Raw genomic sequence first — 12688 nt, 5'->3', positions numbered from 1 at the left:
AGCCACCGCGCCCGGCAGCCAATGCATTTGTTACAGGAAAGGGGTCCCAATCCAGACCACAAGAGAGGGTTCTTGGATCTCATGCAAGAAAGAATTCAGGGCTAGTCGCAGTGCAAAGTATAAGCAAGTTTATTAAGAAAGTAAAGTGGTGAAAGAATAGCTGCTCCATAGACAGAGTAGCATGTTCCTGAAAGTAAGAGGAGGGGCCAGGCACGGTGGCTCACCACGCCTGTAATCCCAGCACTTTGGGAGGCCTAGGCAGATAGATCACCTGAGGTCAGGAGTTCGAGTCCAGCCTGGCCAACACGGTGAAACTCCGACTCTACTAAAAATACAAAAAGTAGCTGGGCATAGTGGTGGGTGCCTGTAGTCCCAGCTACTCAGGAGGCTGAGGCAGGAGAATTCGCTTGAACCCAGGAGGCAGAGGTTGCAGTGAGCAGAGATCATGTTGCTGCACGCCATCCTGGGCGACAAGAGTGAAACTCCATCTCTTTTTTTTTTTTTTTTGAGACGGAGTCTCGCTCTGTCACCAGGGTGGAGTGCAGTGTCGTGATCTTGGCTCACTGCAACCTCTGCCTCCCGTGTTCAAGTGATTCTCCTGCCTCAGCCTCCCGAGTAGCTGGGACTACAGGCACACACCACTACGCCCAGCTAATTTTTGTATTTTTAGTAGAGATGGGGTTTCACCATATTGGCCAGGATGGTCTCCATCTCTTGACCTCGTGATCCACCCCCTCGGCCTTCCAAAGTGGTGGGATTACAGGCATGAGCCACCGTGCCCAGCGAAACTCTGTCTCAAAAAAAAAAAAAAAGTAAGAGGAGGAACACATTCACCCTAGGTATAATGCTTGTATATATGGAGAGATGTGCTCTGCTACAAGGGTTTGTGATAAAGGATTTTCTTAATTACTATATTTTGTAAGAATCAGTATTATCTTTTTTATTATTATTATTAATTTGTTTCCTTAACTATAAACATCTCGGTTTTTTGTTTTTGTTTTTGTTTTGAGATGGAGTTTTGCTCTTGTTGCCCAGGCTGGAGTGCAGTGGCACAACTCACCGCAACCTCTGCCTCCCGGGTTCAAGAGATTCTCCTGCCTCAGCCTCCTGAGTAGCTGGGATTACAGGCATGCGCCGCCACGCCTGTGTAATTTTGTATTTTTAGTAGAGCCAATATTGTGCCATTGCACTCCAGCCTGGGCAACAGAGTGAGACTCTGTCTCAAAGAAAAAGAAAGAAAGATGAAAGTGTTGTGCAGATGGATGGTGCTGATGGTTGCACAATGTGTATGTACTCAATGTCCCTGAATTGTATGTTATATATATTTTACTACACACATACACAAAGAATGGCCCACTTCTACAGCCTGGAAAGGTGACACAGAGCCCCATGTGTTTGCTGGGGTGCAGGATAGAGGGGCCTCTTAGTGGGAAGTGGCTGATCTCAGACCTGGCCCTTCACATCCTTCAGATCCCCCAGCACCTGCTCCAAGTGCCTGACATCCAGATATGCCACCAAACAGTCCCGGCTGGCCCAGGCTGCTGCCCCTTAGTTGCCTGGCACCAGCTGGTGGTAGGTGCGCTGAGGTGGGGACCCTTCTCCCTCCACACCAAGCAAAGCCAGGTTGCCCTCCAGCTCCACCACGCCTCCACCTAGGCCCAGCGACACAGCATGGGGTCCACAGATGTCTCAAGCAAAGGTGCAGCCTTCTGAGAGCATGTAGGCATCAGCCAGACCCAGTGCCATGCACAGCAGCTTGTAACCTGCATCTAAGCACAGGAAAGGGTGAGGGGATATGAGGAAGGTGAGGAAGAAAGAAGGGATCCAGAATCAAGGGAAAAGAAGAGTTGAGGAGGGTTGGGAGAGGGGTGAGGAAAAATGGGAAAGTGGGAGACACAGAGGAGGGTGGGAGGCATGGGGAAGGATGGGGGAAGGGGAGGCAAAAATACATGAAGGATCAATGCTTCTTGGGCTTCGGTTTAAAAAACATTTTCTTTAATTTTTGAAAAATAGGTGTAAGAGAGGAGTGGGGAGAGGGAAGAGGAAGAGATAGGGATGGGAGGGAAGAAGGAAACAAGGATGCATCATCAAAGCCATCTCCCCACTGGGAGGGTAAGGAGAGTGGTGAATAAAATTCAAGGTCCCATGGCCAGGCACGGTGGCTCAAGCCTGTAATCCCAGCACTTTGGGAGGCCGAGGCGGGCGGATCACGAGATCAGGAGATCGAGACCATCCTGGCTAACACGGTGAAACCCCGTCTCTACTAATAATACAAAAAATTAGCCGGGCGTGGTGGCGGGCGCCTGTAGTCCCAGCTACTCAGGAGGCTGAGGCAGGAGAAAGGCGTGAACCTGGGAGGCGGAGCTTGCAGTGAGCTGATATCGCGCCACTGCACTCCAGCCTGGGAGACAGAGCAAGACTCCATCTCAAAAAAAAAAAAATTCAAGGTCCAGAGGTTGGGTCTGAAATGGGGGCCTGAAATTTAAGTCCAGAGCCTCAGCTTTGGATAAGGAGAGAGGCACGGTGCTTGATGGCATCTCTCAGATCGCAGGGTGAAGAAGGGGCTGCACCTGCGCGTTTGCAGGTCCTGCTGGCAGAAAAGCTCATAGACCACCCCACGGGGCTCTCCAGAGACTAAGTTATACGCCCCAGCACCAGCAGTGAGTGCAGCCTCCAGGGGAATACTGTACACGGGCTCCACGGCGACATCACCGCTATGTCCTTACCGGTTGGTGGAGACTGAGGAACACAAAGGAGTCTCCAGGCCGGGCGCGGTGGCTCACACCTATAATCCTAGCACTTTGGGAGGCCGAGGCGGGTGGATCACCTGAGGTCAAGAGTTTGAGACCAGCCTGGACAACACAGTGAAACCCCATCTCTACTACATATACAAAAATTAGCCAGGTGTGGCCAGGGCGGTGGCTCATGCCTGTAATCCCAGCACTTTGGGAGGCCAAGGCAGGCGGATCACGAGGTCAGAAGTTCGAGACCAGCCTGACCAACATGGTGAAACCCCGTCTCTACTAAAAAATGCAAAAATTAGCCAGGCATTGTGGCGTACACCTGTAATCCCAGCTACTCAGGAGGCTGAGGCAGGAGAATCACTCTAACCCCAGGAGGCAGAGGTTGCAGTGAGCTGAGAACACGCCACTGCACTCCAGCCTGGGCAACAGAGTGAGACTCTGTCTCAAAAAAAAAAAAAAAAAATTAGCCGGGTGTGGTGGTGCATGCCTATAATCCCAGCTACTCAGGAGGCTGAGGCAGGAAAATTGCTTGAACCTGGGAGGCCGAGGTTGCAGTGAGTCAAGATCATGCCACTGCACTCCAGCTTGGGCAACAGAGTGAGACTCTGTCTCAAAAAAAAAAAAAAAAAAAAAAGTCTCTAGTCACTGGATGGCCATCTCTGCTCTAACTTTTTGGGGGAGGTCACACCCTTCATAATTGGCAAGACTACGTTACCATGGTACCCAGAAGAACATATTGCCAAAGTCCCTTTATATCTCACTTCCAGGAAAGTGGGGCTCAGAGAGGTAAAGCCACTCACTCAGGGTCAACAGGTCAACCTGCAGGTAAGAATCTGGGTCTTTTATTTTTTTTAGAGACGAAGTCTCACTCTGTCACCCAGGCTGAAGTGCAGTGGCACTCGGCTCCCCAAAACCTCCACCTACCAGTTTCAAGTGATTCTCCTGCCTCAGCCTCCCAAGTAGCTGGGATTACAGGCTGTAGCCTGCCACCACACCTAGCTAATTTTTTTAATTCTTTTTTTTTTTTTTTTCCCAACAGAGGTTCGCTCTTGTTGCCCAGGCTGGAGTGCAATGGCGCGATCTCAGCTCACTGCAACCTTTGCCTCCTGGGTTCAAGCGATTCTCTTGCCTCAGCCTCCTGAGTAGCTGGGATTACAGGTGCCCACCACCATGCTGGCTAACTTTTTGTATTTTTAGTAGAGACGGGGTTTCACCATGTTGGTAAGGCTGGTCTTGAACTCCTGACCTCAAGTGATCCACCTGCCTCGGCCTCCCAAAGTGCTGGGATTACAGGCGTGAACCACCACACCCTGCCAGGGTCTTGATGTACCACTCCAGTGCTGTCACACCTGCCGCCAGCAAGAAGCTCTCTGAGGCCAGAAGCCCTGGTGTGAGACTTGGTTCTGCTGCTCACGAATGGGGTGACCTCTCTCCCTGAGCCTCAGCTTTCTCCCAGTTGAGTAGGAGGAAAACAACTCCCTTCCCCACCTCACAGGGCAGTTGTGAAGATCACAGAATAAATTAAGGGAATTGGTTTTATTACTTTAAGAATGGTGGCCAGGCCGAGCGCAGTGGCTCATGCCTGTGATTCTAGCACTTTGGGAGGCTGAGGTGGATGGATAGCCTGGGCTCAGGAGTTCGAGACCAGCCTGGGCAACACAGTGAAATCCCATCTCTACTAAAATACAAAAAATTAGCCGGGCGTGGTGGCATGCACCTGTAGTCCCAGCTACTTGGGAGGCTGAGGCAGGAGAATTGCTTGAACCTGGGAGGTGGAGGTTGCAGTGAGATCGCAGCACTGCACTCCAGCCTGGGTGACAGAGCAAGACTCCATCTGAAAAAAATAAAAAAATAACAAAAAAAATGGTGGCTGGGCACAGTGGCTCACGCCTGTAATAACAGCACTTTGGGAGGCTGAGGCGGGTGGATCACCTGAGGTCAGGAGTTCGAGACCAGCCTGACCAACATGGAGAGACCCCCCCATCTCTACTAAAAATACAAATTAGCTGGGTGTGGTGGCACATGCCTGTAATCCCAGCTACTGGGGAGGCTGAAGCAGGAGAATCACTTGAACCCGGGAGACATAGGTTGCCGTGAGCCAAGATGGTGCCATTGCACTGCAGCCTGAGCAACAAGAGAGAAACTCCGTCTCAAAAAAAAAAAAAAAAGGAATGGTAAGGCTTGGCTGGAAGTGGTGGTTCACACCTGTAATCCCAACACTTTGGAGAGGCTGAGGTAGGAGCCCAGGAGTTCAAGATCAGCCTGGGCAAGACGGTGAAACCCCATCTCTATAAAAACAAAAACAGTCGGGCGCAGTGGTTCACACCTGTAATCCCAACACTTTGGGAGGCCGAGGCGGGTGGATCACCTGACGTCAGGAGTTCAAGACCAGCCTGGCCAACCTGGCGAAACCCTGTCTCTACTAAAAATACAAAAAAAATTAGCTGGGCATGGTGGCATGTGCCTGTAGTCCTAGCTACTCGGGAGGCTGAGGCAGGAAGATTGCTTGAAACTGGGAGACAGAGGCTGCAGTGAGCTGACACCATGCCACTGCACTCCAGCCTGAGCAACAGAGCAACACTCCTGGATCAGCCCATCTGCCAGCATTTTGAGGTCATTCTCCAAGGACCTCAAAAAACAAACAAAAAAGAATGATAAGGCTTTATCATACCCTGTTTTTAGACTCATGGGAATTAAAATGATTTTGCTTTGAGAAATATCTGGATACCCCACCCCAACTGACGTACCCAAGGTAAGGGTGGGAGGGACAATCCAGCCTCCTTCTGCCCCTCACACTCACCTTGGCCTTGGCCTTCGCCTAGACCCCCCCAATTCAAGCCCCAAGGTCTAGCTCCTCTCGCAACCCCACACTCCAGCCCCACCCCCCACCAGGATCTGTCCTCAAGGCCCGCCTCAATTCCTTTCCCCATTTCTTGGGCCCCTAGTCCCTGACCTCTGGCCCCTCGTTGTCACTCCTGTCCCAGTCTCTTCCCAGCCAGTGCCGTCATTAACAACATTGGAGGTCCATCCAAACGCCCAGCTGGTGAGTGGGCAGGATGAACAGCTCCAGCCTATGCTGCTTGGGAGCCTCGTCCAGGTTCATGTCTTGTTTATGCACTCCCTTGGCCAGGATGTTAGCTGCTGTGTGGTTCTGGCCCAGAACCAGGCACAGGAGCACAGAGGTATCTACCCGAGAGTCACAGAGCCTCACAACTAAAGTTTTTCCTAGGATGGAACAGAGATGAACATAGGAGAAATGACAAAGAGGTGATGCTGGGGCTGGGTGGTTATCTCAGGTTTCTGTTCCTTGGGACTAAAAGGCCAAGAGGCCTAGGCAGGGGCTCAGGAAAAATTCATTCATGTATTCATCCATGTATGGGGAGCCTAAACATGGAGATAAGTAAGACATATCCCTGCCTTCAGGGTGCTTACAACCTTATAGGCACAGACAAAAAATACAGTGTGGTGAGAGGGCTATGACAAAGAGAACTCCTGGGTTCTGGAAGCTGCCTAGCACAGGCTGGGAGATGCAGTGGGGCAGCAAAGGACCTGAGATACCTGCCAAAGAAGAACGGCCTGTGGCAGACTTACCCAGGCTGTTCTCAAACTTGTTGGGTTATTCCCCATGGATGTGGTCTTGCAGCCCAGGGAACTAGGGGTCAGGAGTGCTGGCAACCCTCGGTAGATCCCAGACCAGTTTCTCCTGCCCTCACCAATTTCAGGCTCCCATTCCCAGATCCCAGCCAGACCCTCTGGTCGTCCTCACACCCTCACCGTTCACACACACACACATGCCCCTCATCTGACAAGTTTGACCTTCACTACCCTCTGCTTTCTCCTTCATTCCCTCTGGAGAGGGAATTCCCTCTGAACACTCCTGCAGTTCCCCACTGCTTCCCAACAGCTCCCTCACCTGGCAGCCCAGGTACTGCTTTGTTGCCTCCTGGATCAGCCCATCTGCCAGCGTTTTAAGGTCCTTGGAGAAGCTGACATTGCACTCAGACCCGTTCTTTTCCTGGAGCAGCAGCTGCAATAGTGGTGCCTCCTGCTGGCAGCATTGGCCACTGCCAGAAACAGGGCATGCAATGAGGACCCACCATGGGCCCAGAGAGGGAGCAGTAGGTGAGAACTCAGGGAAGAGGTGGGGACCCCAGGGAGACCAAGAATGAAGATAAGAAGCAGCTGGCACCCAGTGGAGTTGTAGAGCTGGCCTGCCATGAGGAGAGAGGGGACAGATTGGGGATGAGCAGGAGGGAGGCCAGAGGCAAAGGAAGACATAACCCCAAATGATTCTTGGAGTCCCCCAGTTGTATCCTGCCACACTGCCCCCTACCCCAAACGCAAACTCTTTGGCCCCCTTCTCCCAACTCTCAACTTCTCTTAGAGGGCCTTGGGGCTAAAGAGGTTAACAAGACTGCCAAGTGATCCCAGCAAGATAATTATAGGGTTTAGAATGTGGTGTGGGAGAGGACAGTAATTACAGTGACATCCTCTCTGGAGCTGCAGGATTTGTGGGCAGAAGACTGGAAGGGGTCCACTCTACTAACACACCACCCCTAGCCCAGAATAGCCTCCCCACTCCCCCAGAGGCACATGCAGGGAGAGCAGGAGAGCCAGGGAGTAAGCCTCTCCCCTCTGCTACATCTCAACAAGATGTAGCCCCTCCCCTCCTTAGAAAGCCCTGCAGTGCCAAATAATGAGTCCACTGACCCTCAAAATAGAAACTTTAGGAGAAAAAAGGAAGAAGACATAGGAGTAGGGATCCTCCCCAGGGAGGGGAGAAAAATAGCTACTCCCCACTGAGCCTAGCTCTGATAGACAAGGCAGTTTGGGTGTGGAGGTGACCATTGTGGTGAAGGTGCAGGGTGGCAGGAGTCCCCCCCTTACAGGGTTCCCTTACAATGGTTCCCCTGTTCTGGCAGCAGCACTTCTGATCATGGTCCAGGCAACTCTGGCCTCAGAGCCCCGTGACAGGCTCTAGGGAGCTGCAGCTCTTCCTGAGGACTTAGCAGACCATCTACCCAAGTACCTCTCTCTCTAGCAGGTCCTGAAACCTCATACCCTCCCCCGGAACACAGCCTCCTTCTCTCCTGGCAGCTCATACATTTTAAGCCTAAATGCCTCCCTTAGGCTGCGACCCATATTTGCTATGAACCAGTCAGGACCTTGAAGAAGGCGGGCCTGAAGGTTGCCTGGGTAACTCTGGGAGAGGGGCACCCTTGGCAGGAAGACAGTTGCCAGGGAGACTAGGACAGTGGGCGGGGCCCCAAACCTTAGCATGTACTAGGATAAGAAAAGATCTAATGTCCAGATCCCCCCGAACTTATTTTCCGTAAAGCCACCAGTGCCCCATTTTTAGGGAGTCTGGGGCAGCTGGAGTTCTGAAGCTCCCAGGGGTTAATTCCTGAAACTCAGGGGATCCCAACAGGACCAAACCTGAGGGAACTCAAGGAAAGAGGCAAGATCTAGGAGGCGCTGGAGAAAGGACAAGGCTTAATGCATTATGATATGGAACTTTTCGAACTAAAAGTCTAAAATGAAAATGTACAACGTATGCAAAAATAAAACCCTTAAGCCGTGCTTTTAGTTCCACCTCTGAGGAGCTGATATTCCAGATTCTACCATCAGATGGCAGTCTTGTCCACTTATTGGATTAAGTTTAGTCTTGGAAACTGAGGAGGCTATCAGGAAATAGAAATCCTTTCTGTCTCAAATGTTCCTGACTCCAATTCCCTGTATTTGGCAGATACCAATAACCCCTCATATATACAAATACACTGTTTTCTTTCCCCCACCCAACTCTAATCAAGTTCACTTAGCAGGGCTCATTCATTCTTTATTCAAAGCTGCTAAGAAATACTTCGGTGAAAAAGTTCTTGCTCTCTCTGGTCTCCCAAGGTGAGCGTTGCAAGTTGGGGTAACAGTAATAACTAATGCATTTAGAATAGTTTTTCAGACATTTAATCTTCATAACCTTATGAAATAGGTACAATATTGTTATCCTTGGCCAGGCACAGTGGCTCACGCCTGTAATCCCAGCACTTTGGGAGGCGAGGCGGGTGGATCACTTGAGGTCAGGAGTTCAAGACCAGCCTGGCCAACATGGTGAAACCCCGTCTCTACTAAAAATACAAAAATTAGCCAGGCGTGGTGGCGTGTGCCCGTAATCCCAGCTATTCGGGCGGCTGAGGATAGGAGAATTGCTTGAACCTGGGAGGTGGAGGTTGCAGTGAGCCGAGATCTCGCCACTGTACTTCAACCTGGGCGACAAAGCAAGATGCCCTCTCTTGCTCTCTCTCTCTCTCTCTCTCTCTCTCTCTCTCTCTCTCTCTATATATATATATATATATATATATATATATATATATATATATTTATCCCCATCTTACAGGTGAGGAATCCGAGGTATAAAGAGGTTTAATAACTTGTCCAAGTTCACACAACCAGAAAAGGGAGAGAGCTGGGACTTGAACCCAGCCAGCCTACTTCTAGTCTAGAAGCTAGGTGATTAATCTCCATACCTCACAGAATGGTGCAGATATATCTGGGAAAAGCAGCTGCTCTAGACCTGAAGTCAGGAAAGGATTCTTGGATGGGATCTATGCTGACACCTGAAGAAAAAGTAAACTTGGCCAAGAGATTGGTGGGTGGAAGAGAGTGGAAGTAGTAGGGGGAGTTGTTGCAGGAAGAAGAAACAACCTGTGCGAAGATTCAGAAATGGTCAAGAGGACAAGGGTGAAACAAGACATTCAGATTTCTAGCCTGGATGATTGTCATTCACTAAAATGAAAAGCTGCAGGATGGGACACATTTTAGGGAGAAAGAAGTTCTCTAACCTGTGATATTTGAAGTGCCATGAAACATCCAGATTGAGATACGCAGGAGGCATCTGGCCTAGAGTTCTGGCTGGTCCTGTTTACTTAATGTCTTCTTTTCTTTTCTTTTTCTTTCTTTCTTCCTTCCTTCTTTCTTCTTCTTTTTTTTTTTTTTTTTTTGACAGAGTCTCACTCTGTCACCCAGGCTGGAGGGCAGTGGCGTGATCTTGGCTCACTGCAACCTCCGTCTTCCAGGTTCAAGTGATTCTCCCACCTCAACCTCCTGAGTAGATGGGACTACAGGCGCACACCACCATGCGCGGCTAACTTTTGTATTTTCAGTAGAGATGGGGTTTCACCATGTTGGCCAGGCTGGTCTCGAACTCCTGACCTCAGGTAATCCACCCACCTCGGCCTCCCAAAGTATTGGGATTACAGGCATGAGCCACCGAGCCCGGCCTACTTAGTGTCTTTGCTAGTTTATATGTTCTCTGAGGAAGGGAGCTGAGTCTTACTTACTTTTGCATCTCATTTATCTTTGTACCTGCCACTAGATACATGTTTGGTGAGGAAGTGAATTCTGTACTACCTTCTCTAAGGGAGAAGAAGGAGGTGACACCAACTTTGCTCTCACAGCCTTTCCAATTTTGCTGAAGAAATGACATCAGAGAAACATTTTAGAAAATAGGATATGCCAGAATATGTGCTAAAGGCAATCACTGCTCTGGAAAGTCAGAAAGGAAAGGAAGAATCATGAAGGAGAAGAAGCCCATGAAGGCCACTATTGATTGCTTATATGTAATCCCCACAACCAGTTAAGGGTAGGAATTGTGGCCCCATATTATAGATGAAGAAACTTGATGAAATGCTGAAATGCCTATGTCTTGGTTGAAAGCAAGGGAGGGAACAAGCTGACTAAGTTTTTGTTCCAGTCTGTTTTGTTTTCAGTTTCTGTAACCCATGGAAATGGATTGTCTCTTCAAAGCTCCCCAGCTTGGTCCTCCTAACCCCTACCCAACCTCCTCCCCTCATACCTGGATCCTCAGTTTCTTCCCTTATTCTACTCCAGTTCCTCAACTCAACTCTATCCTTATGTCTGGTGCTCCTGATGCCTATGCCAAGCCAACTTTAAGATATTTTATTGGGCTTTAATTCCAGAGAGGAAATCAATGACCCTCTATTCTGAGAAGCCCAATAATAAGGTTCATCCATTTATTAAATAAACATTGTGGATGCCAGGAAATTAGCAAGACCTGATTCCTTCAAACATTTTCTTTTCTTTTTTTTTTTTTTTTTTTTTTTTTGAGACGGAGTCTTGCTCTGTCGCCCAGGCTAGAGTGCAATGGCGCTATCAGGCTGGAATGCAATGGCGCTATCTCAGCTCACTGCAAGCTCCGCCTCCCAGGTTCACGCCATTCTCCTACCTCAGCCTCCCCAGCAGCTGGGACTACAGGCGCCCGCCACCACGCCCGGCTAATTTTTTGTATTTTTAGTAGAGACGGGGTTTCACTGTGTTAGCCAGGATGGTCTCGATCTCCTGACCTCGTGATCTGCCCGCCTCGGCCTCCCAAAGTGCTGGGATTACAGGCGTGAGCCACCGCGCCCGGCCTGGCCCAAACATTTTCAATTTGACTATTGCTCCAGGGCTTTCAGATCTAGAAATAAGCCTGGAAAACCTGAAGTCAGAAGTTAAGCACCTTCAAAACATTTTTTCACCTTAGTAGGGTTCTACTGTGCTCTCTGACTGCCCAGGATCACACCTGAAGACTAGGGCTGGTCCCACATCTGTATTTCATCTCGTGCATCTGAGTGCAGACTTGTCTCCCATGCTCACCCTTGCAGCCTCCAGCCCCTTCTCAGACTTCTAAGACCCTGCAGATCCAAAGATACAGCTACAAATCCAGAGATCTAGATTTCTCCCAAGTATAGCAGCCTCCAGCCATCTCCTCCCACCCCTCCCCCAGTGGCCTCTAGTTCCTGCCTTTTCCAGCCAGCTGACTACCTTAGCCCTGTTAAGCACCAGTTTCAAGCTCACAGTCTTTCCCAGCTCTGTGTCTTCTCTCTGTTTCAGTTCTTCCCATCACCTCTCCACCTTCTTAGGTTGTCCCTGACCTCTTCCTCTCCTAGTCCCCTTAATCCCTCTGATGAGCCTAGCCTGGTGCTTCCTTCCATGGCTTCCTTGAGCATCTTCTGTGGGCTACCTCTGGTGGCTAGAGCTCCTCTGGTCTCAAATTCTCCACCTCTGTCCCCTGGGCTCTCTGTGCTCCCACCAAGGCTGACTCTTGTGGCTCCTTCTCTCAGGAGTTTCTGCCTTTCCTCTCCCCCACCCCCAATCCCCTGCACCTGCCTCCTCAGGGGCTCCCTTGGTGTCTCCCTGTCTGTGCCCCTCTCTCTCCTCCCCCATCCTGATTTCTCTCCCCACCTCTCTTTCCCAGGGCACTCGTCTGTCCTCTGTTCCTCTGCCCGTGTTCCCATCTCCATGACCCCCGATCTCTTCTGGTCTGGCTCTGTAGACCTCTGTCTCCCCCTATCTAGTGGTACCCCTCTTCTCCCCATTTTTGTCTCCGCTCTAACTCTCCCACTAGTTGTCCCAGTCTTCCTCCTTCTTGGTTCTGTGTCTCCCACAGACACACTATTTCCCTCTCTAGCTAAGTCTCTCACCTCTGCGTCTTCCCCCTGACTCTTCTTTTCCTCCTTTGTCTCCCCCTCTCTCTCCTCCTCCTTTTCCTGTTTCTGTCTCTTCCCCCTTTATCTCTCTGATTCTCCTTGGTCTCTCTGGCTCTGACTTTCCCTCTATATCCGCCCCCCCCCGCCCCCTCATATCTCTGACTCTTCATCTCTCTCTGGCCCTTGCTCCCTCACTCCCTCCCTCTCTCTATTCCTCGGCTCTCTCCGGCTCCCTCTCTCGCCTCGGATGACAGCGCTGCCTCTTTTGTTGGCTCCGCAGCCAATCGCCGCCGCTGACGACACGGGGGCCGGGGCTATAAAGGGCCTGGCCCGGGCTCGGGCCCCCCCAGCCGCCCGCCCCGGCCGCCCGCCCGCCCCGCCCGCGCGCCCGCCGCCCCCGGCCCCCCGGGTCCCCCCTCGGCCGGGCAGCCCCCAATCCCGCGCCGCCCGGACCCCCTCCTC

The sequence above is a fragment of the Nomascus leucogenys genome, chromosome 11, assembly GCF_006542625.1.
Source record: "Nomascus leucogenys isolate Asia chromosome 11, Asia_NLE_v1, whole genome shotgun sequence".
Classification (NCBI taxonomy): domain Eukaryota; kingdom Metazoa; phylum Chordata; class Mammalia; order Primates; family Hylobatidae; genus Nomascus; species Nomascus leucogenys.
This window is presented reverse-complemented; position numbering follows the sequence as displayed.